The 20,888-nt window shown below is 46.2% G+C and overlaps 2 long non-coding RNA genes across 10 annotated transcripts in view; both read left to right on the top strand.

Moving 5' to 3' along the window:
- Positions 1-1,087: 1,087 nt before the first annotated feature.
- Positions 1,088-10,835, top strand: LOC149123128 (uncharacterized). 4 transcript variants are annotated; one of them, XR_016217583.1, is made up of 6 exons: positions 1,088-1,171; positions 2,208-2,359; positions 2,440-2,566; positions 3,145-3,299; positions 5,780-5,903; positions 10,084-10,832. It is a non-coding gene; the product is annotated as an uncharacterized LOC149123128 (long non-coding RNA). The 4 variants fall into 4 exon arrangements; XR_016217585.1 differs by lacking the exon at positions 5,780-5,903 and having other exon boundaries at positions 2,440-2,581; positions 10,084-10,835; XR_016217584.1 differs by lacking the exon at positions 5,780-5,903 and having other exon boundaries at positions 2,219-2,359; positions 10,084-10,827.
- Positions 10,836-13,025: 2,190 nt separating this feature from the next.
- The window catches only part of LOC149123127 (uncharacterized), a 189,872-nt gene continuing 182,009 nt past the window's right edge, over positions 13,026-20,888 (top strand). The window contains exons 1-4 of one of the 6 annotated variants that reach the window (XR_016218211.1): positions 13,029-13,779; positions 15,958-16,085; positions 16,452-16,526; positions 18,405-18,518. This is a non-coding gene — a long non-coding RNA (uncharacterized LOC149123127). Of the gene's footprint in view, positions 13,780-15,957; positions 16,086-16,451; positions 16,527-18,404; positions 18,519-19,569; positions 19,733-20,888 lie in introns of those variants that run through there. The other 5 variants (XR_016218210.1, XR_016218213.1, XR_016218209.1 and 2 more) reach the window with 5 other exon arrangements.

Raw genomic sequence — 20,888 nt, 5'->3', positions numbered from 1 at the left:
AAGTCATAGGATGCAACTTAGAGAGGTCCAGCTGCTAGTTTTAGGCAAGTAACTTCAGAGTCTCACTTTCCTTGTTCATGAAGTAAGGGCAAGCAAGTCTGTGCTGCCAAGCTCATAGAACTGTATGGAGAAACAAATTCTTGGGACCAGCAGGTAAAGCCACCGCCCACAATGCTGGCATCCTGTATGGGGACCGGTTCAAGTCCCGCCTGCTCCACTTCTGATCCAGCTCTCTGCTACAGCCTGGGAAAGCAGTGGAGGGTGGCCCAGGTCCTTGGGCCCCTGCACTTGCATGGGAGAGCCGGAGGAGGCTCCTGGCTCCTGGCTTCCATCTGGCATAGCCCCAGCCATTGTGGCCATTTGGGGAGTGAACCAGTGGATGAAAGATTGATCTCTCTCTCTTTCTCTCTCTCTCTCTCCCTCCCTCCACCTCTTCTCCCACTCTCTGTAACTTTTCCTTTCAAATTAATAGATAAACCTGTAAAAAAAATAAAATAAATGCTATAATATAAGCAGAAGTGCTAGACAACTAGGAATTCTTATTTTTAACTTTCCAAAAGGACAAGGGGCATGATTTCTCTGGTCCTGAAAAAGTAAGGCTACCAAATCAGGGCCTTTCTGAAAGCTTAGCTCTAAACCTCTCATGATAGAGAAGCAAATTTTAAAAAGAAAATGCAGTGCCACCTTCTGTAAAAGCAGGCACCACCAGCTTTACAGAGAACATTTGGAAGCTTTATTGACAAAAAGGGAGGAAAGGCATTTGGGTAGCTTAGTGATTTATATTAGTTATAACAGATTGAATGCTCTTGTTGCTTATTGGAGAGACAGAATGTCATTTTTGGACAGGGGAGGGCTTGGTCAAAGCCAGATACATTCTGGCTTATGGATTCAAAGGGATCTCAGAGAAGACTGTTCCAGCAGGTTTAGTCGAGTGTGGAGTTCCTTACCTACACTCCTGCTGCTTGCACAGCACCAAAGCCCTCCAAATAGTCCTGTTTTGCTTTACTGGTTTTGATTTTTTTTTTAAGATTTATTTATTTATTTGAAAGGTAGAGTTACAGAGATGAAGAAAGAGATTTTCCATCTGCTGGCTCACTTCCCAAATGGCTGCAAAAACCAGAGCTGAGCTGATCTGAAGCCAGGAGCCAGGAGCTTCTTCCAGGTCTCCCATGTGAGTGCAGGGCCCAAGCAGTTGGGCCATCTTCCCCTGCTTTCCCAGGATCATAGCACAGAGCTGGATCAGAAGAGGAGCAGCTGAAACTTAAGCCAGTGCCCGTATGGGATGCTGGCGCAGCAGGCTGTGGGTTAACCCACTAGGCCACAGCATCTGCCCCCTGGTTTTGATTTCTAAGGAGAGTTGAAGGAGATCAAAAGAGAAGGAGAAAGAAGGGAAAAGTAGAGAAAATGTTTCTTAAGTAAGGGGAAAATATGGCTCTTACCCCTCCTTTGATGAGGACAAAAAATACTAACACAATTATAATATTGTGTGGGGGGCTCTTGTTTTTAATTTCCCCAAGGAAATAAAATTTAAAAAATCTATTTAGACTCTGTTGTAAAGGAAAAAGGTAAAAATGTTTCTTCAAAATGTGTATTACAGCACCATTTCTGACAGGGAAGAACTGTAAAAACCCAAATGTTCAATAAAAGCAAGGTCTTTAAGTGAATTACAACAGTCTATCATGTGTTTTTTTTTTTTTTTTATGACTGTTAGCACCAATACTGAAACAAAATAAGCAAATGCTGTTGTTCTAGTGACAAAAGGGAGGGGCCGGTGTTGGACGAGCACTGATGATCAGAGGGAATATATGGGAAAATCTATTATACTGAGGGAGGGAGAGGGCTACAAGTAGGCCCACAGATATAAAAAGAATTATGTTAGTCAATTTATGAAAAGGGATTAATTCTGAACAGACTTTGAGACAGGCAAACTAAGGAGAGATGCGCAAAGCTGGAGTCTTCTTTAGTCTGCAGGAGTCAAGAGGCCAGAGTGCAAGGTCACCCAGGTGGGGTTACAGCATCCACAGGAGCTGCCCTGCCCTGAACACTCCTACTGCAGTCCCTGTGGCAGTGAGGCCACCACGCCGGGAGGCATATGGTAATTAGGGTAAAGTCACCCTGGGGGAAGAGCCTGGGGGGCGTGTGAGGGGGACTCGTGGCACAAGATGAAAGAGAACATGAGACTGCTTCTGGGTTTGGGTGATTCTCAGCCTTGTCACAGAGCACCTGTGTGCAAAGGGTGTGCATATGAACCAGGAGACCCCACACCTGTTGCTTCTCCCTTCGCTGCGTCACGGTACCTCCTGGACACAGTTTCACCTGGCCAGACTGGAGGCATTTCTACCCGGAAGGCACCTGTGGAGTAAGTTTCCTCCTACACTGGCTGACGGGGTTGTAACTGCCTGGTGCATGAATTAAGCTTCCTGTTCTTCCCATTCCCAGGGAGGGCTGAGGCTGTTCGGAGAGGAAAGCTGGCCGCGAACAGGGAGTCAACAGACAACAATAATACACAGTCACAGTATTACTGTCGAAAACATCTGCCTGCTGGGAAAAGACAGAGAGGAAACAGGTTCTGACGTCAGCGGTGATTGTCTTTGGATCATGTCAACAGGGGTGCATGCTTTCCCCCCCTTTTTTGTGCCTGTGCTTTTTCCAGATTTCTTTTCATGAAACAATATAGCTATTATAATGGATAAAGATTTAAAAATAAACACAAGATTAGAGAGTAGTATCATTTGGTGGTAGAGAAAATTTTCCCTCATTTTTAATTTTTTTCCTGATAACTCGAGTGATGCAGACTTGTAGAAAATTCACGGCACTAATTTAACCTCTAGCCTCATTTTGCTCTGCTCTTCCTTTTTTCCTTCAAACTATCAAAATCCTTTTTAGAAAGATAAAAGGCTTCAATCTATCAATCTTCTATACTTTTGTACTTTATTAAATTTTTTATACAACATCAAAGTGAATAAAGAAAATATTAACAATCATTTCCACTCTCATCCTCACTCAGATAATCAGTGTTAACATATGATTTGCAGCCTACCACCCTTCTACTCTCATACAAAAATATAGGTGGTTTTTTTTTCTGACTTCAAAAAATATTATAGTAAAGATAGACCTTTTTTTTTCTCTTCATTGTTATCCCAGATATGAGACACAGATGAAAGAACTTGTCCATATCCATACAGTGAATAAGTGGGAGTTGAGCCAAAGAAGATGGCTTTGGAGTCTGACCTCCCTACTGGCTATGAACAGCACCCCTGACAGAAGAGAAGCCCGCTGAAACAGAGGCAAGGGAGCTGGTCAGTGTTTGGGGAAAAGAAGATGGAGGCGGAGCCTGGGAGCCCAGGGCCTTGCACTTTGCTGTAGACGCCAGCAGCACTCCTCACTTCCCCGTGCCTACCTGGGAATGACTCTTGTCCCTTCACCACGAGTGGCAGTCTCTGGACCGAAGCTTCCAGATCGTATGTTTCTGGGAGACTGTAGGTGCCCAGGGGAGGCAGAGGATTGGGTGGTTGCTTTGGGTATGACAGGCAGCTGTGCATTGTGACGTGCTGCTACTTGCTTGCTCCCGCACTGCACAGCCGCCTGGCCCTGGGAATGTGAGTGTGTCGGCCTGCAGACCCTCTGGGGTGCAGGCGATGCTCAGTGTTACAACAGACAGTTTTGCCACCGTGGGAAAAAGGCACATGTGTGTCCACTGAGTTGGGTCATCAAATGGCTCTTTTAGTTAAAAATCAGATGGGAATTTGAGATTTGTTACCGGATAGCTATTGATTGCCAATGAATGGTTCATTCTGAATTGATCCAAGCCTGTAGAAAATTGCTGTTTATAATGCACAAATCACTTTCTTCCCCTCCTTCTCTCCTGATCTCATCGATTACCATGGTCTTTTTTTCCCTCTTGGTTAAATCAAAGAAAAAAGCTGTGTTCATTAAGTAAGTACTGCATTCTGATCAGCCACATATACAAATTCTTATGTTCAGGTTTATATAAATGTAATCATGGAACTGCTCTGTGTCACATGGATTTGATTCAGCAAGCATCTAAGGACTGCCAACATGTGTTTCGCAGTGCTGTAAGAGATGGGGCTGCAAACACCGTGTGTATTTCTTCCCCAGTGCGAGTGGAAGTAGCTTATCTTCTCACGGTGTGCAAAGACCAATTCAAAAAATTTTGAGTATACTGGAGCAGAAGCATAGAAAAGAAAATATCAAGCGGCAAAGAATTATGAGGGCAGACTTTCTGGAAAAAGCAGTCGCATAGCTGGGTTTTAAAGGATGAATAAGAGACTGACAAGTGGTCGAGTGGAAAGAGGAGGTCACTCAAGGCAAAGGAAACAGTGTTTGGAAAAACGCAAGATGAGAAGTTCCATACTTGTCTGCCATGTGGTAGTGACTGGAGTGTGACAGGCAGATGGAGAAGGGTGACAAGACAGGAGGGAGGTGCAGCCTAGTGGTACAGTGGGTTAAGCTGCTGGTTGCAACACTGGTTTCCCATATAAGAGTGTGGGTTAAATCCCAGCTGCTGCACTTCCAATCCAGTGCCCTCCTAATGCTCCTGGGAAAACAGTAGAAGATGGCTCACGTGCTTGGGACCCTGTCAGCTGTAATTCCAACTGGGTAGCAGATAGAATTATGGGATCCTTGCTTCATATTGTTTTAGACCCAGCTGTTGGCCCAGACCCAGCTGTGGATGGACGATCTATCTCTCTCTCTCTTTCTGTGTCTCTTTAAAGATTTATTTTTATTTATTTGAAGGGCAGAGTGACACAGAGAGGTAGAGACAGAGAGAGAGGTCTTCCATCCACTCCCCAAGTGGCTGCAACAGCCGGAGCTGAGCCGATCTGAAGGCAGGAGCCAGGGACTTCTTCCAAGTCTCCCATGTGCTTGCAGAGGCCCAAGGACTTAGACCATCTTCCACTGCTTTCCCAGGCGATAGCAGAGAGATGGATCAGAAGAGGAGCAGCAAATGGTATGCCAGTGCTGCAGGCAGGAGCTTACTTTATTACACCACAGGTGCCAATCCCTCATTTAATCTTCATAACAATTTAAGAAGACTAGTGGCCTGCTGACCATGAGAATCTTGGTTTATTGATAAATACACACACGCAGGGTAAATAGAACATTATAAAACTAAAGTCAAGATCTTTGAAATACATACATATCCTTCCTCAAGCAATACACTGTCAAACCCAAAGGAGATTTTAGCTTGGTTCTGATGTAGGGAAAAGGGATTTCTATGTGCAATTTAAAAAATTTGCTTTCATTTCAGAGGCGGAGAGAGAGATGGGGGAAAGAGAGAGATGGGGGGAAGAGAGAAAGAATGCCTGTCTACTGGTACACTCCCCAAATGCTCACATGCCTGGTGCTGGGCAGGGCTAAAGCCAGGATCCAGGATTTCAGTCTAAGTCTTCCACATGGGTGGTAGGAGCCCAGTCACTTGTGCTGTCACCACTGCCTCAGTGGGTCCACATTAGGTTAAGAACATCGAGAGACAGAGCTTCGTGTTGAAGCCAGGCCCCCTGGTGTGGGACATTTGCATCCTAACCGCTAGGCTAAATGCTGGACCCCTCCATGGAGTTTACCCTGTTTCTATGGAGCCTTTCCATAAACACGACATCTAACCCTTGCCATCCTCCCGGGAGGTGAATGGTGGTCTTGCATCCTCCATGAGGCCCTGGAAGGTCAGATTTGTTATCCAAATCACTCAGCTAACAAAGTGAAGGGGCTGGAATTCATCCGACTCAGAATCTGAGCTTTTCCCTTTCATGACTTCTAGAAAAGGAGCAGAAAGTACCAGACACTAAAAATCCCCTCAAACGACTCCACACCGCTGTGCCTACAGATCAGGGTCTACGCAGGTGCTTTGCTACACAGCTTCACTGGGAGCATGAAGAAGAGAGGTGAGCAGGAGGATCTCCAATAGATATGTCTTGTGCATACCTGATATTTTGCCCAGGTTTCTGATGGATGCTGCTTGATACATACTTAGTGAGGACAGTGTACTCCACTTTGAGTTAAGTCACAAAATGCAGCTCCATATGGTGACAGTTTATGAAATAGATGATCCCTAGCCCCAGTCAACCAAATCCTGATAGAGACAGAGCAGAAAAACTGGTACTAAGCTTGGAATACATGGTCATTTTAGTGGAACTGAAGCTTAAGATAATTGAAATACACGTTTCTGGGGTAGGGCTTTTTGCTGTTGTTTTCTTGGGTTTCCTTCCAGGGTACCATGGCGACAAAACAGCCCAAGCTTATATAACATTCTCCCCTCGCAACTTCCAACTCCCCTTTCTACATCTTCCTTTTCCATTTCTATTCTGCCTTCTGCTCCACCCTCTTGCACTCTAAGTCACACCTCTGGTATCACCGGCTGTGTCCCTGCTACAGACAGAGGGAGCCATGGCAACCAATCATGATGTCATCTGGCACGCTTTTCAAGGCACACAGTTGGCATATTAAAAAAAGATTTATTGGGGCTGGCGCTGTGGACAGCGGGTTAAAGCCCCAGCCTGTAGCTCCAGCATCCCATGTGGGCACTGGTTTGAGTCCTGGCTGCTCCACTTCCGATCAGCTCTCTGCTGTGGCCCGGGAAAGCAGCAGAGGATGGCCCAAGTCCTTGTGCCACTGCACTCACATGGGAGACCTGGAAGAAGCTCTGGCTCCTGGCTTCAGATCAGCTCAGCTTTGGCCGTTGTGGTCATTTGGGGAGTGAGCCAGCGGAATGGAAGACCTTTCTCTGTCTCTCTCTCTCTGGCTTCACTTCTCTCTATAAGTCTTTCAAATAAATAAAATAATTTTTTTTGACAGGCAGAGTGGACAGTGAGAGAGAGAGACAGAGAGAAAGGTCTTCCTTTGCCGTTGGTTCACCCTCCAATGGCCGCCGCGGCCAGCGCACACGCTGATCCGATGGCAGGATCCAGGTACTTATCCTGGTCTCCCATGGGGTGCAGGGCCCAAGCATTTGGGCCATCCTCCACTGCACTCCCTGGCCACAGCAGAGAGCTGGCCTGGAAGAGGGGCAACCAGGACAGAATCTGGCACCCCGACCGGGACTAGAACCCAGTGTGCCGGCGCCGCTAGGTGGAGGATTAGCCTAGTGAGCCGCTGCGCCGGCCAAAATAATTCTTTTAAAAAAAGATTTACTGATTTGTCTGAAAAACAGAGCAATGGCAAGAGACAAAGAACAGGGAAAGAGGCCTTCCATCTGCTGGTTCACTCCTCAAATGGCCACAATGGCCAGGGCTGGGCCAGTTCTGAAGCCAGGAGCCAGGAGCTTCATCTGGGTCTCCCACATGAGTGGCAGGGGCTCAAATATTTGAGCCCTCATCTGACGCTTTCCCAGGCACATCAGCAGGGAGCTGGATCAGAAGCTGAGCAGCTGGGACTCGAACCACACACTGACAGAGGATGTTAGCATTGCAAGCAGCGGCTTAACCACCTGTGCCACAGCGCCAGCCACCAAATTTTGCATTTTTGAAAAAAAAGTTTGGGCAATGGTTTTTGTCTCAAAGGCATGACTTTCCAGTGGTAGACTTTCTTTCTTTTAAAAAGTTTTTTTTTTTAATTTTTAAAGATTTATTTATTTTTGAAACTCAGAGAGATAGCAAGAGAGGTATTCGAACTGCTGGTTCCCTCCCCAAATAGGTGCAACAGCCAGAGCTGGGGCAGACTGAAGCCAGGGGCCAGGAGCTTCTTCCGGGTCTCCCACAAGGGTGCAAGGGCCCAAGCACTTGGATCATTTTCTGCTGCCTTCCCAGGAGCATTAGCAGGGAGCTGGATTGGAAGTGGAGCAGTCAGGACTGGAACTGGTACCCATATAGGATGTTGGTGCTGTGGGTAGAGGCTTAGCCTTCTACACCACAGTGCCAGTCCCTCTTTTAAATATTTATGTACTTTTTTTTTTTTGGACAGGCAGAGTGGACAGTGAGAGAGAGAGACAGAGAGAAAGGTCTTCCTTTGCCGTTGGTTCACCCTCCAATGGCCGCCGCGGCCGGTGCGCTGCAGCCGGTGCACCACGCTGATCCGATGGCAGGAGCCAGGTGCTTCTCCTGGTCTCCCATGGGGTGCAGGGCCCAAGTACTTGGGCCATCCTCCACTGCACTCCCTGGCCACAGCAGAGCTGGCCTGGAAGAGGGGCAACCGGGACAGAACCCGGTGCCCCGACCAGGACTAGAACCTGGTGTGCCGGCGCCACAAGGCGGAGGATTAGCCTAGTAAGCCACGGTGCCGGCCTGTACTTTTTTTTTTTTTATTTGAAAGAGAGAGATGAGCAGGGAGCTCTTCCATGCACTGGTTTACTCCCCAAATACCCTGCCACATACAGGCAAAAGCTAAGAACCTGGGAAACTGCCCACGTCTCTTACGTGGGTGGCAGGACTCCAACTACTTGAGCATCAGCTGCTCCTTTCTCAGGGTATGAATTAGCAGGAAGCTGGAACTGGAAGCTGAGCCAGGACTCAAAGCCAGGTACTCCAATATGGGATGTGGGAATCCTGTGTCTTCTTAACCACTGGGCCAAAAGCCTGCCCCTCTCTCACGTGGGAAAATTTCTGACAGTCTTCCTTGACAGATATAAAAATAATAACAATTGCTGATAGTCTTTTTAAAAATATATATATTTATTTGTTTATTTGAAAAGCAGAGTTATAGGGGAGGGGAGGAAAATAGTGGGAGAGAGGTCCTCCATCCTTAGGTTCACTCCCCAAATGGCCACAATGACCAGGGCTTGGCCAGGCCAAAAACAGAAGCCTGGAACTCCATCAGGGTCTCCCGTGTGGGTGCAGGGGCCCAAGCACTCAGACGTCTTTTGCTGCTTTCCCAGGTGCGTCAGCAGGGAACTGGATCAGAAACAGAGCAGCCAGGATTCAAACAGGCACTCAGATGGGATGCAGGCATCACAGGCAGCGGCTTATCCCACTGTGCCACACACAGGCCCCAGTGACTGGCGTTTTGCACTGGTCTCTCCTGCAGCTGGCACCATGCTCAGCACTCACATGTGTGACCAGTTCTCACAGCACTCTGCCCAGGGGGCATGAGCAGCTCCGTTGAGGAAAGGAAACCACATTAGGAAGAGACAATGTTGTGTGAACTCTCACTAAGACCGGGGAGAGGAGAACTGGATATTTCTGGTTTTCAAGCCCCAGTCTTTCCTGGCACCCTGACCTTCCTGACTGTTTCCCAGAAGAGGGGTAATAGGGTTCTTCCGGTCAGCCAGGGGCTCCTTGGCGATGGATGGTTCCTTCCACCCACGCCAGCTGGAGCAGGTGCGGCATGCCCCTGAGGAGGACAGACAAGGATTCTTCAGTTTCTTCTTCCCACAGGCCTGGTCATCTCTGTGCTCTACCTTTGTCCAGTCTAGGGGGCTTCCTGCTCCACACATGGGATTCCACACGTAGAAGGGTTTCCTGGAATGAAAGAATCTAAAGGCAGAACCAGGGACCCAGGACTGACTGTGACATCCTTAGGCTGGGCTGCATCAATCAACTGTTTCATGGCGAGTGGTTTTTCCGATTGCCTTCAGGTGTTAGTTTAAGGGATTGGATAAAAAAAGAAGAGTTAAAGAGATTGCTAAGATTTAGTAAAAGGGAGTGATCAATACCCATCAGGCCCCATAATAATGCCCTGCCAGGCTGTCCGTTTGCAGTAAGGGGACGAGAAGTAGCCGCGGGGCGAGCTTGCCGCATGGTTCATGGCTGTGGACTTGGTGCACTTTGAAGAATCAGCTAGTTTGAATTACTAGAAAAATGAACGGAACTGTTCGCCCTGGTTCCACAGGGATAGAACGTCTCCTGTCCTGGGCCTGCTTAGTTTTATAATGGACAGAATGGTCTCTATCAGGCACCTGGTCCTGAACTTCCCAGAGCTTCATACAAACATCGCGATGGGGTCTCAGGCAGGAACACGGTAGACCTCATCTCATCCCCACTGTGCTTGCCTATGGATGGGACTTTCTCGTTAGAAATGTAGATTCCTAAATCCCACTCAGAAAATGGAAGGGGACAGTAAACACTGCAACCCATTAGGCTCCATGATAGTAACTTCTCTGGCTTTGCCGTGTTTGTTTACTTGCTTTTGTAGGGAGATGGGCGCCATTTCTGAGATCCAGAATCGGAACATCTCCATGCTGGCATTTTTCTGCAGATGGAAAAATCGCGACCAGACCTCCATCCCCATCATGAAGGAGGCATTCACAGACCCAGACCCAAACACGTAAAGCTGTTTGTACGCATTCAGAGAGAGCCCTCGTACATTTCCTAAAAATCCACACATTAATATTGCTTACTTTTCAGCAGGGGTAAATGAGGGTCTCCCAGACCTCCTTAGAACAGGCTGGAGTTAAATAATATTGCATGTTTTTCATTTTACTGTGATGAATGCAAAGCTATTAAATAACCTTTTAAAGAGTTGGTGTAATTATCTGTAAACAGTAACGTTACAAAAAAAAAGGTCAACTTGTCCTGCCATTAGATGTTTATGGATATAAACTGGATTTATGTTTCCATAAAACAGGCCCCGACTAACTAGATTAATTCTCCACAAACTAAACCAACTGTAGTAATATTTAGACACAATAAAATGATACCAATTAAAACAATTTTATTTTTTGTGTCATATTGATTAATGGGGCACTAAAATTAACCAGAGACCTTAAACTCAGAATGGTTGGCAAAAGGCATCCACAGCTCAATATTATTACCAACAAGAAGAGCAGTTAAGTGAGATGGCTGTGCAATAGTATGAATATTTAATTAATAATTAGTCATGTAATTTCTCCTCAGGAATTATTATCCCTCAAACTGGTTTGTGAATTTAATTATTAGCAGCCTTTTTGTTTCCATGTCCCCTCATTACTGTCAGGATTGATGTAACATAAACTTCATTAAAAATTAAAGCGAGAGTCTTAATTACAAGGCTACCCTGACTGAAGTTAGAATTAGCCAAGTCAGTGATGTGCAAATGAGTGCATTATTTAAGAAACATGCTGGAAGTAGTTATGCTAATGTGGAAGGTTCGCAGTACCAGACCTTTTCACTTGCACTTGCATATTCATTAAATGCACTATGCAAATTTAATGTAGCAGTCTTAGTAATGCGTTGTTAATTTATTCAGATTTATTGAGTACGACTTGTAAAAAAAAGTACAAATTTAATTACTCTATCTAGTCGGGATGATATTAGGAGCGAGCAGAGGTTTAAAATGTGTTGAACTGGATTACTGCAGTTTGATGGAAGACGTGATATCAAAGGACACAATTTTGATAACCGAGCTTGAAAGAATATTTGATTTACTTATGGAATGATCTAAGAAATCACTAAAATTGCGCATGTGCCTTCCCAATAGGAAAGTAAAAAAGTCTCGGTTGTATTAACTTAAGAGCTGAAGCAGAGCTGAGTCCACAGCCTAATGGTCGTAATGACTCTACGGAGACCAGTAAAGGTTATGGATTGAGAGCCGTGTGAGGCAAACTGTCTTTGTGGAAAGTTCATCGGTGGCTGCCGGCGCTGGCACGCAGGTGGAGTGACAGGAACCGCGGCTCACTCTCCAGAGGCTGCGCTCCAATACCCCTGTAGGTGCTGTCTCCTACCCAGGGTGGAGGCAGGGGCTCTGTTCTCCAGAAAGGCTAAACCTGAGACATGGTGGACACAGTGTGTGCTTTGAAAGATCCAGAAGCTGCACTGACACCTGGCCTACCTGTGTGGCCCTTGCACTTGTATATTCATTAAATGCATTGTGCACTGAAGGACACACTGGGACTGCCCTTTATGCATTGTCTCCTCCTCTAATTTTCCAGGAAGCCCTCTAAAGCAGGTTTTTGTGCCCCCATTTCACAGAAGAGAAAGCCCAGGCTGAGACTGTAAGAGTCTCTGATGAGAGTCTTCCTCCCAAACTGGTTTTCACAGTACCTCCCTCTGCCCCCTTTTCCCTTCGCTCTCTCCTTCATCTTTCCCTGCCTTCCCCTTTCTTTTCTTTTCTTTTCTTTTCTTTTCTTTTCTTTTCTTTTCTTTTCTATGTTTATGTTCAGCTATTTGAAAGGCAAAGAAAAGAGAGAAGAGAGAGCACTCAGTTTCTTCCACCCACTGGTTCACTCCCCAAATGCCCACTGCAGCCAGAGCCAGGCCAAAGCGAGGAGGCAGGAACTCACTCCAGGTCTCTCATGTGAATGGCAGGGACCCAAGTACTTGGGTCTTCATCTGCTGCCTTAGCAGCATTAGCAGGAATCCGATCAGGAGTGGAGCCATTGAGCTCGAACAGGTGCATCAGCAGGATGCTAGATCAGAAGTGGGGCAGCTGGAATTTGAACAGGGTGCTGTGATATGGGATGGGAGCATCCCAAGCAGCCACACGTTTGCCCTTGCCTTTGCCTTTTCTTGCTTTACATCACCTCCCTCACTTTCAGAAGTTCCTCCTTTTCAGCTCTCCACCACCTTCACTGTCTTTGTGTCCATTTCTCACTCCTCTCCCCTTCTCTCATCTCTACCTGTCCCTGCCAGCCCCCCCCCCCATTCCATTGCACTCTCGATCTCTCCCCTACAATCCTTGATTCACTCATCTCTGCATGCAGGTGTGTGGGTATCTATACATACATCCATAGATGTGTAGACAGAATTTTGAAACTGAAAAAGCACGGGGCTCTTCACTCTTCAACATAGGGATTAAGATGGAATTAAATTTGTTTAAAGTTCCACAGAGCAACCCAGGACAGCCCTATCCATGAAGACTGGGAGCCTAACTAGAAACATTGGAAGTCCATACACAGTTTACTTAGTGTCCATAGTGAAGAGGCTGTTATTATCATATTTTTAACCAGGTTGAGTACCTGGTTCTCAGAATCTACATTTGGAGGCAAAATGTATTCAGTCTGACCTGCCCATAATGATCGTCATCAGACAGAGAGTGTGAGGTTAAGCAACTCACATTCAGGTGAGTGTACAAATTGATCACAGACTAAAACTAGGGGCCCAGATAGAGTGCTCTGAATAATTAATCAAGGAAGACTCACTGCAAGAGCAGGTGTTTCAAATCCTCTGTATGTATCTTTTCCTTTTGTGTCCCACATCTACAGGCTATCAGCCAGGTCCTAGGGTAACCTGGTTCTCACCATCTCTTTCTAGCTGCTGCCGATTGCTCCACTAAGGCATGCCCTTTCGCCCTGGATCATGCTTAACTCGCTTGTGTGCAGGTGCGTGTCTGTGTGTGTGTATGTTTCTGCCATCCATGCCATCGACACACCAACTCCTGAGACACGGGAACCTGCCCACCGTGTTGGTCTCTGGGGAATGGTCGTGACGTGCTGCTAAGTGCTTACAAACCAGTTCCCACAAAAATTAAGCTCTGGCTTGCAGCACTTGCTCATTGCCCTGGTAAATGCTCGCACCATATCAGCTCCGAGGACGACGTGACGTCACTGAGTGCAGACTCCGGAAGACAGAAGTAGCCACACGCCGTTCTGCAGCATGTCCACTGCATTGGCTTGAACATGACTTGGCTTCCTTGCTCCCAGAAGTCGTGGTTGATGATGCTAGGAGGGCGGAGGCTTGATCCAATTGTGGTGTTTAGGAGCTGGGCCAGGTAGGAGGTCCTTACGTCATTAGGGGTGTGCCCTCGGAAGGCGGGGCGCAGGAGCGAGTTGGGTGTATAAGCCTGAGTGGGCCCAGCTGTTCTCTCTGCTTCCCGGCTCTCCGTGGGCTCCTGCCTCCTCACAAGCTCCTGCGTTGCCACCTCCTGGCTTCACCAGATGTCCCTTCCCGACTTGGACTGCGAATCTCCAGAACAGTGAGCTAAAATCAACTTTCCTTTCTAAGTAGCTTCTCTCAGGGATTTGCTAGAGTGATGAAAAATGGGCTAACCCATCCACACACTATATAGACCTGATAAATGGGAACAACTTCAAGAGAACAGGTAGCAATAAAATCCAGGAAAATAGTAACAAATTTTACATACTGGTTAGTTTTGCTTGTAATGAAATATATGTAACTGAAAATATGTATAATTTTTAATAACACTCTTTGGGTCTTACAATCAGTTTACAAAATACCCCTCGAAGTCAACAGTTGGTTTTTGCTCACTTGTGGGTGGTAGGAAGACAGGTTTGCTGTTAAAAACACAACAGCCAGTAACCAAAAAGCTGATTGAGGCTGTTCCCATTGCCACAGTGATACTTCCTGATTTATATAAGGGAAGGCAACTTGACCCCCTCCCACGCCACCACCTAAATAAGAACTTGGGCTTCCTTACACTAATGTCATAGCATGTGTGGGGAAGTTTGCTATCTTGGAGGAGAGGTCGGAATAGGCCAATAGTTTAGAGAAATTAGAGTTGTAGGCACCTCTATAGGCTGGATATGTGGGACCACAGGGAGGAGGGACTCAAGGATGAGCTGTTCTGAATCCACCCCAAAAAAGCCGCATCCATCAGGTGCAATGCCAGGTGCTAGAGAGCGTGGAAATGTATGACTGCAGGGCTCCTGGTCGCAGATGAAAGGAGGGGACAGGGTTGGAGGCGGAGGACAGTCCGGAGTCTGAGAACAGCACAGGAGCCCCCGGGGCTGGTGTGCACCTGGAAGTGGGGAGGAGAATGATGCATAGTCGGTGTTCCTTGGCTGCTGCTAAGTGACCCAGGCGGTGTTGAGCGTTCGAAATTGAATTGGAAGCTGACCTTGAGAGGCACGCTGAGGCTGCCCCTGCCTTGTCTCACTGACCACCCGCGCTGCGTGGTCCTTGCTCGCGGGTCCCACCTGGTAAGTGGTAAATTTCAGAAAGGCAGAGCCAGATATCCAGAGGGCAGTCGCAGGGGCTGAATAAAGTGGAGTCGACTGAGTGGGTGCCTCTGTGACCGCACCCCCTCACAGGTTTGGGTCTGAGTGTTTGGGGTGGTGGCTCTGATTAAATTACACCTGTATCTGCTGTAGAGGCTCAAACCCCAGCACGGAGGATAGGAAACCAAGAATAGACACTCCTTCCTGAGTCTCAGCTTTCAAGGACTCCTGGGAGCTTTTTAAGGTCAATGGGTTTAACCTGAATTAATCCTCATGGGAACTGAAGTCATTCTGAGAGGCTCAGGTAAGACCTTGAAAGCCATTGGTCCCTGAGGTATATGTGCTAAGATTTCTGGGGCACCTAAAGACTCTGATGCCAACTGGCCTTTAATTAACAGTGCTGAATCCCCTGTAACGTCTGCTCCCTAGGTTGGAAGATAGATAATAAATGAATACTTGACATTTCTGGATCCATCACTCCATGTCAGGCTCTGTGCTAGGCATGTCATACATACCCTTTACCTCTTCTACTGAGAACACTGCCATGAACTTGCTATTCCCACTATACAGAGACAGACACTGAGGTATTGGGAGGTTAAATTACTTAACTGAATGTATGGTAGTTTAGTAATAGAATGGAGGCCAGATAGAGTTCTTCTGATGTTAAGCCTACACATTCAAAGCTGCGTTTGACATTGTGTTGCCATTTAATTTGGAGCTGGGATACGGCAATAAGGCCAGTTTTATCCAGCCGCCTTGGGTTTTCTGGAGGAGCAGAATCACGTGGGAGCACTTAGTAATCATGGTGATTTCCAGGGGCTTACGATATGTGAGTCTGGGATGGGCCCTAGGCTTTGTATCCAACAAGGTGATCGACTTCAAGGAAGTCTGAGAAATGCAGGTGGCTGGGGATGACCTGGAGGCAGTGACCTCAGACCTGGAGCACATAAAGACACTGGTCCTTAGAGCTGCTCTCTTCACAAAGGAAGAACTGATTTCAGGCTACTGAGAAATGTTCCTGAGAAGGTTCATTCAGGAAAGCGCCTTATTAGAGTCAGGTGTGCAAGCAAAGAATTAGGGAGGGTGAGGTCGGAAGACAGGTGAGCAGTGAGCTGGGTAGCAGCAGTACCTGGGGGGCAGATGGCCTAATAGCATTGGATGCACTGACTTTGAACTGCCTCTTTGATTGTCCTTAGTCTCGCTTTCCTCGTCTGCCAATGGAGAGGGTAATTTCACCATGATAAAAGTATGACGACTAAGTGAGAGCAGGAGTAAGGGAACTGAGTGCAGCCCCACACTGCCGAGTTCATACTTCAGCTATGCTGTAAGTTCCTTCTCTGTGCTTCTGTGACCTTTTGTGTAGATAGGGAATGGAAATAGGTCATACCCCATGGGGTTGTTAAACTTATTGTGACGTACTTAGCACAGTGGTAGCACAGTAGCAGGTATACTAATAATATCTGCAACATTGTTATTAGACTGCTTGGCACCTGATAGGTCCTAACACATAGGAATTCTTTTTTTCCTTCCAAATGTTGGAAGCAACTTCCTGGCACACACTCCTTGTACCCCTTGACTCTATTCAAGGTGAAAAGTTACACATTATGGCTTTTCAGCAATGATATTGAGAGAACCAGCTGAGGGCTGCCCAAGAGGGTTGCTGCCACTGTTGATTTCACTTGTTCTTCAGGCTGAAGCAGAGGACACGCCTAGCTGCCCAGAGGAAGATGACTAAGGCTCCCCTGCTAGTTCTCTGTTGAGCAAGGTATTTCTTCTCTCTGAGCTTAGCTCATTTATAAAGGGTTCCTTCCACCTCTGAAATCCTGTGATTTGAGGGAAAAAATGCTCCTTGAAACTAACCTTCAAATGTCGGTCAATTTGCTGGAAAATTGGGGAGTGGGAAGAAATCAGGAGGGAGATTAGGTCATTATGACTTTCTCCCCAGCTAGTAGCCTTTTCATTTAAGACCCCTCCATCATAGAGATTGCCAAATGCTCATGGCTTTCCCTAGCTTGTCTGCCCGAGATGGTGGTCTTAATCATAAATTCTAATTGCAACAGGATCCACCTCAATTTATTCCTAATGCCTCAGAAAAGCAGGACTGTTTCTACGAATAAATTGAGATGGATTCCATTCCAATTAACAGTTTGACTCAGTTAAAGTGAAGTTAACCCACTGTTGCCCTCCGATAACCGTTGAATCCACAGGCAGCAATGGCTGGCCTCACCAGAGCCAGCTAGGAGACAGAGCCATCTAAATGAGGCCACCACGTGGAGTGTTGTGGACCTGGTTCTCCACCTGCCACCCACCCCTCACTCCGCCTGAGCTTTCACAGGTTTCATTTGCTTGCTTTGAGCTGGGGATGGATTGAGCTACTCTTTCTGAATTGGAGATGGGATGGTCTCACCTGTTCAGATATTGTGTATCCTTCAGGACTCTCCAGAGAAATGAAACACATGGGAGTTTGTAATACATGCAGGGAGATTTATTTCAAAGAATTGGATCGCATGATTGTGGAGCTGGAAAGTCTGAAATACATAGTATGGGCCAGCAGGCTAGGGTCCCAAATGGGGCTTTCAGTTTTTGCTCTCAAGTTCTTTTCTTGATTGGATGAAACCCACCCACATTATCCAGGGTAATATACTTAAAAATAATAGATTATAAATGTTTTTTAAAAGATTATTTATTTGAAAGAGTTACACAGAAAAGGAGAGGCAGAGAGAGAGGTCTTCTACCCACTGATTCACTCCCCAGTTGGCTGCAATGGCTGGAGCTGTGCCGATCTGGAGCCTGGAGCTTCTTCCAGGACTCCCACATGGGTGCAGGGGCCCAAGGACTTGGGCATCTTCTACTGCTTTCCCAGGCCATAGCAGAGACCTGGATTCTAAGTGGAGCAGCCGGGACTCAAACCGGTGCCCATATGGAATGCTGGCACTGCAGGTGGCAGCTTTACCCCCTATACCACATTGCCGGCCCGGATTATAAATATTAATGACAACTACAAAATAGTTTCCCAGAAGCACCCAGGCTCAGATTTGACCAAAGCAGTGTTTTCTACAGACTTACCAATGAGACACAGAAAATTAATCATCACACATCCCATAAGTTACTCTTGACATACATTCTATGAATTCCACTATGCTCCTGGGTTATCTAATCTGTCCATGCAAGGAACATGAGGCTGGGTATAAAGAAAAGAGCAGGTATGAAGCTTTGAGACCCTCGGGTAGGGGTCGACGTTTATATCAGGGCATCTCTCACCTGTGCCTCCAGGAGTGTTTTCACCAGGGTAGGAGTCAAGTTGCTTTGCTGGGCCAAAGCGAGACCACTTCTCTTGGACAATCCAGTTGTGTCAGCTTCCCCATAATTCCCAAGCCCCCAGATGCCAAGGTAAGGGAGAATAGGCACTAGCTATGGATTTCTCTAAAGCAGAAGGTAAATATTCATGACTGAACACCCAGCTTGGCAGGCACACTCAGGAGATTTTGATCAAAATAGTGCCTCAGAATTTCCATTTCCACTGGGCAAACAGGAAAATGAGATGATGCAAGATTGATGTGTGTGGAAAGCAGAGTGATGGGGCATTTACATCTATTTAATTAAGGAACACGTTGTAACCTCTATTTACTTCTGTTTAATTAAGGGATTGCTCATTTCAGAGAAGATATCATGCTGGGCCTTCTACTACTTTTGTGATTCAAAGCTCAACTAAGGATGCATGGGAAATAGTTTGGTGATCTTAGCTCAGTCCCTAATGGTGAGTGTGTCATATTACAAAGCCAATAAGCTACATTGCCAGACTTGCAAAAAGAGAGTCCAGGGACTTATCAAGAAAATGATCTCTTCACTACGCGGGAGGTCATCCCTAAGAATGTATGTTATTCTAGAATAATTCTGATCAAAATTTAGAAGCACAATGGGTTCCTTGTGGAGTAACTTACCATATTCAAGTAAGAAAAAGTCAAAGGAAATTAGTAGAATTTTATGGGCTCTTATAAGATTTTTATTTTGCATTTTGACCCAAACTAAAAATGGCCCCCTTTAACAATTGCTGTCCAAGCAGAAAGAGAAAGGGTTAGAGGGAAGATGGAAAAAGAGGGGATATGTTTTTTATATAAATGACATGTCCTGTCTCACTGACATTGACTAATTTTCCTTCTCCTCAAAGGAGTTTGATAATTAAGGTGACTCATTATTTCGCCTGGTATTTTATTATCCTTTTAGACATTGCCATAAGACGCATCCCAAGAGTGACTCCATATCTTTAACTGCTATGAGTCTCAGTTCACAAGAAAAGGAGAATGGAAGAAGAGCTGTTTGAGAAAGGGAGTGAGATGGCCAGTAATCGTCCAGGTGTGGAGTGGGGGAAGGAAGTCTTAGATCTCTATTCAATTTGCTTGCCGCTGGTTATGCTGCTCTCTACTGAACATCTCCATTTATTGTCAGTGAAGGCATTGGCAGTCTAACGGTATAAAGCAGTTAGTGGGTACCAGCCTTCTCTGGTTCTCCCTCTACCTCTAGGCAGCAGAAATTATCTCAGAGATAACACTGTCCATCCTGGTTTGAGTTAGCAGAGAATGGAAGGGCACCAGGCCTTGAAATACCACCTTGATTGCTGCTGCTTTTTGCACTTAGGCAGATTGTAAGTCCTCTGGGGCAGGAGCCATGCCTCTGTGAGACCCTCCCAGCATCTTGCCAGTACTTTGCACATCATGAGAGATGAAATTAAAACAAACAATGGGTGAGTGCTTTGTTTGTGCAAAGCTGACCTTTTCCTTCTGTTAGACTCACTATACCTTCTTCTATAGCTTCCTGGAGTGTGCTCCTACTTCCTCTTTTCCATGTTTCCACATCATATCCTGTTGCCAACATCAGGAACAAATCCCTCTACTTCCATGAAGTCTTCCAGACTTATTTGACCTTAGCATGAAATTCCACCTCTGAAGACTTGCACCTCCCAATGACTGACATCCTGGTTGGTAAGGAACATAAGGTGCTTACTAGTTGAGTTTTTAAAAACCTTGCTTGACTCTGAATCAGATGCTGACCTTTCTTTATGACCAAGCTCTAGCTGCTCCCCTACCTCACCCCTGCAGATGCACAGCCCCCACGGTGTGATGTCCAATCTACAGTGAACCCTCAGCTAAGGATTGTGGGTAGGGGAGGGTTTGATGGCTCTCTTGTCAGCCTACACTATAAACTCCTCAAGGGTGAGGACCAAGTCCAGCAAATTCAGTGTTGAATTCCCAGTACCTGGGAGCTACTCCAAGAATATTTGCTAGATGAACAGTTGAACAACTTTATGTTTGGGATGCAATGCCTTTGGTATAAAATCTTATATCACGAATGTACATGAGAGTTTTGGATCACACAGAGAAAATATTTTTTCTTTCCTAAGAGAAGCTTGAGTGGAAACGAATACACAGTGTCTTGAGATTTCTGAAATTAGTCAATTCAAACAACCTTTCTTTGAGTACATGTTGTATCAAGGCACTAGGCTAGGCATGGCAACAATGAAGAGATAACAAAGACTCACTCTTCCTGAGAAGAACTTAGTCTAGAATAGAGCTCATCGAGGATCTAGCAAATGTGGCAAGGCCTAATATGTCACAAGGGAGGAACAATTTAAAAGAAAATGCCAGAGTGGAGGAATAAAGCACCCATACTGGAGAACCAGGAAAGATTTGATGGAAGTGGTAACTATTAGGAAGGGAAGCATTGAAATATACAGAAATAAAGAAGGAGATTGCAGACAAAGAGGGGTGGGGTGGGTGGAGAGTACCTGCACAGGTGTAAGGGTAAGGAAGGTTAGGGTAGGCTCAGAAACCAGCAGGTGGTTCAAGGAGCATAGGGACTGAAGAGCTGGGACTGAAATGGGAAAGTTAACAGCCTTGCTTGCCAAAGCAAGGTGCTTAGAGAAAGTCTTGTAGGCAGTGAGGAATCTGATATGGAGATACCAAAATTTTCTTTCAAAACTGAACTCTCGTTAGTCCACAGCTGAAGATTCTGGGACTGCTGTGTTAGCAGAAGCTGAGATTTGCTGGTGGGTCTTCATATCACAGTGAATTCCTGATACACCTTCAGTTCTGACCTGTCAGTGGTTGTGAACCTTGCAAACTGCTCAGTG

Source organism: Oryctolagus cuniculus, chromosome 12, assembly GCF_051225735.1.
Source record: "Oryctolagus cuniculus isolate XC-2025 breed Fujian yellow rabbit chromosome 12, ASM5122573v1, whole genome shotgun sequence".
Taxonomy (NCBI): domain Eukaryota; kingdom Metazoa; phylum Chordata; class Mammalia; order Lagomorpha; family Leporidae; genus Oryctolagus; species Oryctolagus cuniculus.
Note: the sequence above shows the minus strand (reverse complement) of the source record. Positions and strands in the feature narration are given on the sequence as shown.